Here is a 4,365-nt window from a genome sequence, read left to right on the forward strand (position 1 = left end):
AGAAACTTTCCGCCCTCATTTGGAAATCAAAAACCTCGATGTAATACGTGTGGTAAACTGCATGCAGGAGAATGTAGGATGACTAGCTCAATTTGTTTTAAGTGTGGTAAGTTTGGTCATTATAAGAGGAGTTGCCCTACAAATCTTACCGGAGGATCAAAGTTGCAAGGAGGCAGTCATTAACAACAAAAACCTGCACAAGCACGAACGTACTCTCCTGTCCTTGACGATGCTGAAGGAATTGCAGATATGGATATAGTCAGCGTGTAAGGGTTAGTACTCGTACGCCTCACACTCGATAAATCAGACTCATAAAATAGATCATAGTACTACATAAAATGTTATTTCTTATACTCTTTTGTTTTATTAGTAAAAAGGGCTTTGATTAAGTATTTGATTGAAAGAAAATCTACATTTTTTTCTAACATCCTTTTTTTTCTCAGAAATTTTTCTTATTTGAGTAGCCTTTTGGTTAAAACACTTCACTTAAAATCTGTATCACTAGACTTAAGATTTAAGAATCTAAATCTTCCTTTAATGTAAACTTTATGCGCAGCATAGTTTACAAATTTCGGGGACGAAATTTTGTTAAGGGGGAAGGAATGTAGCGCCCCGAATTTTAAGACTTATAATTTAACGTCTTAAATTAGAATTCATACCTAATAATAAGGTTAAAGAATAAAAATGAATATTTATGTGAATATATATCTATGCGTTTTATAAATTGTTTTATAAAAATATTCAATTGATTTATGAACTTTGTTTTAATAAAACAGATATTTATTTTATATCCAAAAATTACTGAGTTAATAAATAGACAGATAATTAATCATTAGATTAATTAACTTCATTATTATTTCAGTTGGTGTATAAATTGTGCAAAATATTATTTGACACTTTATTATTTAGTATGATAATAATAATCTGTGTAATAAAATATCATTAATTATAAAACGAATTAAACTGAAAAGGACTTAGGATAATAGTTTTAATTAGTCAGATTATATTAAAAATACCCGGTATATAAAACTGTCTCTGTGCGTCATCCCTCACGCCATATTCCACTAAGGCATTTTAAAACTCATATCTCCAGCTCGCTCGTCCTCCACTCTGTTTAAACAAAGCAACTCCAGCCCCTCCACTCATCACTCTCACAATTATAAATCACGCACCTCCCTTCCTTTCTTCTTCTTCCTTCTTTCCTCTTCTTTCGTCTTCTCGCCCAAGTACACAGACCCACCGAGAGAGAGACATCGAGAGAATGAGAGAAAGAGTGAGTCCGAGAGAGAGAGAGAGAGAGAACTGGAGATCAGACCCCGAGAGAAAGAACCCGGAGGACCCGTGAGGAGCCGAGAAGGATCCAGAGACCCACATCCATGGGTCGACGCCGGCGGACCGATCAGAGGTCCGAAACTCCATGGGTCGTCGGCGGTGAACCCAGAGGGTACAATCTCTGGCGGTTTCAAAGCGTTGTCCGGCGGTGCTTGTGAAGATCAGTGCTATCACCGATTGGTGATTTCTCGGTAGATTTTCTGTAGTTAAACAGAAAATTCGTAAGGTAATTTCTGATGAATTCTTGTAATTCTATTCCGAATTGTTATGAATTTTTTTTTGAATACTTGGTTGATTGATGATTCTTGGTCGTTTGATGTTTTAACCGTGGATTATGCGGGGTTGTGGGTTGTTCTTGATCCGGCCGATTGTCTATGTTGTGATGATTCGGCCGGAAGTTTCAGTGAGTGTGTGTGTTGGGCTCTTAATCGGCCGTATCCCCTGTTTGGCTGGAATTGTGAGTCTGTGCTGAAGATTCGTGTCCCTGTGTTAGAGATTGAGTTTCTGATTTGAACTGATTGTGGCTGTGTGTGTGTGATTTTGGGTCTGGTCCGGTCTGTTACGATAGTATTGTGAATATTGGGTATTTTCCTGTTTTGGCCGTGTGTTGTTGATGGTGGTGTTTCGGTGGCCAATTAGTGGAGTGTTTTGGACCGGTTATGTGTACTGATTTTGGTTCCTAAATTGTTAGATGATGTATTTTGGTTGCTGAATTTGTATAGATGGGAAATTAATTGAGTATTTTGATAAATTAATGAGGTTATGTTTATTGAAGATTCAATGTTAAATTGATATTTTTAAAAGTGATTCTATTGAGGGAAAAGAGTTTAGATGTTATTAAATTAATGCTAAAACTAAGAGATATTATGATAAGTGAAAATAAGTAATATTCCTGAGTGATGAAGTTAAACACTTTATATATATGTATTTATAATTATTGCAGATGATGAGTTGAGAGATTGTACAAAAAGGACTGTGAGTATTCCTTATTCACTCAGAATGATACGTGGAGCTTTCTTTAATATTTGGATTTCTGCTTTATTTAATAGTACGCAACTTATACCCTAAGCAAAATAATTATAGAACTATAGAAGCGTCAGTTTTGTTTAATATGCTATGTACCCTAAGCAAAATATAAACTTGTGTTTGTAATATCTTTGTAAGAATTAAAGAATGGTAGGCTTATGAAGCGAATCGATATGTATCTACGTGATTAAATGTATTGTGTTGTATTTAAATTAATTATTATTTTGGTAATTAATCTGTTGTGACCATACAGATTTATGGCACCTCGACGTTATCCCATTTGTAGTGAAAACTACGAAAACCATCGTCATGGCAACCGTGATGACGAATTTCCATCTCCACCTCTACCATTTAGTGATGGAGTGAATCCGGCCTTAGCACAATTTATGGCTGAAACTACTAGGCAGTTTGCCGAAGTAGTGGCAAGAATTTCACAGCCGGTCGGCCGTTTTGAACAAGTAGGTTGCTCTATGCGTGATTTTGCTAGCCAGCAATTTTTCCTATTTGATGGAACACAGGGACCGTTAGTAGCCAAAGCCTGGATTACAGATATCCAGTTATTGCGTGAGACACCTGGCTGTACCAACGAGTAGAAGGTTAGGTACACAGGACTAAGGATAATTGATAAAGCTGCAAAATGGTGGAAGTCTAAGAAAGAACTCTTAGGGATAGAGTTGGGACATAGGGTTGCTATCCCTTGGGATAGGTTTGTAGAAGAATTTAATGGGCGCTTCTTTCTGAGGGCACAAAGGCAAATGCGGGCCATCGAATTCCAGAATCTGGTACAAGGCGCTATGACGGTAGAGCAATATTCGTCTAGGTTTATTGAACTAGCAAGGTTTGGCCTCAACCTAATCCCTGATGAAGAATCAAAGGCGGAACGCTTCGAAAATGGCCTTAATCCTCGTATTAAGGAGAGAGTCATGTGTCATGAAATCAGAAATTTTGTCAAACTGGTTGATATAGCATCAATTGTCGAAAGAGGAATGCGCGAATCATCCGCCGCTTATGAACTAAAGAGGCAAACAACATCACAGGTGACCTACCCATCACAGGTAGTTGTTTTTCAATTACCAGGTGTTGAAAGATTTAAAACATTCCTCTTTCGGCAATTGATGTTATATCGACCAGTTTGACAAAGTTTCTGATTTCATGACACATGACTCTCTCCTTAATACGAGGATTAAGGCCATTTTTGAAGCGTTCTGCCTTTGATTCTTCATCAGGGATTAGGTTGAGGCCAAACCTTGCTAGTTCAATAAACCTAGACGAATATTGCTCTACCGTTATAGCGCCTTGTACCAGATTTTGGAATTCAATGGCTCGTATTTGCCTTTGTGCCCTCGGAAAGAAGCGCCCATTGAATTCTTCTACAAACCTATCCCAAGGGATAGCAGCCCTATGTCCCAACTCTATCCCTAAGGTCTCGTTTGGTTCGCGGAATGGCTATTCCATTAGGAAAAGGAATAGCTATTCCTTGAAATAGAAGAAGGTGGAATATAATAGCTATTCCTATTCTTTTGTTTGGTTGTAATGCTGAAATAGAACACTGAATATGTATTCCTTTGTTTGGTACAATGCAATACGCTGGTGAATGAAATCATATTGTAATCAAATTTTCTAAAACACCCTTATAATACAAATATAATTTGCATTCTTAAGTACATTTTTTCTTTATTTTAGAAACATAAACAATTATACTATAACTTTAAAAAAAAAAAAAAATCATCGAGTTCGTGACTTTTTTTTTTTTTTTTTTTTTTTTTTTTTTTTTAATATACAGTTACGCTACAAAATGATTTATAAAAATAAAAAAACACATAATCATCATATCACCATCATTTTTTTTTAGAGAAAAATAAATCTACGAAAAGCACATAAACTAACTTGACATCATTTTGTAAAACGAGTCATTATAATGATGGAAAAGCACATCAACTAAAATAAAGTTGATGCTAATGCATATTACAAAATTGTCTCATAATACTCAAATAAAATTTAAATAAA

At 35.8% G+C, this 4,365-nt stretch overlaps 1 long non-coding RNA gene across 1 annotated transcript; it reads left to right on the plus strand.

The window, feature by feature from the left end:
• The first annotated feature begins 1,075 nt into the window (after positions 1 to 1,075).
• On the plus strand, positions 1,076 to 4,019 carry LOC133854784 (uncharacterized). The gene is made up of 2 exons (XR_009896855.1): positions 1,076 to 1,558; positions 2,612 to 4,019. It is a non-coding gene; the product is annotated as an uncharacterized LOC133854784 (long non-coding RNA).
• The last annotated feature ends 346 nt before the right edge of the window (positions 4,020 to 4,365 follow it).

This window comes from Alnus glutinosa, chromosome 13 (assembly GCF_958979055.1).
Source record: "Alnus glutinosa chromosome 13, dhAlnGlut1.1, whole genome shotgun sequence".
In the NCBI taxonomy this organism is placed as follows: Eukaryota; Viridiplantae; Streptophyta; class Magnoliopsida; order Fagales; family Betulaceae; genus Alnus; species Alnus glutinosa.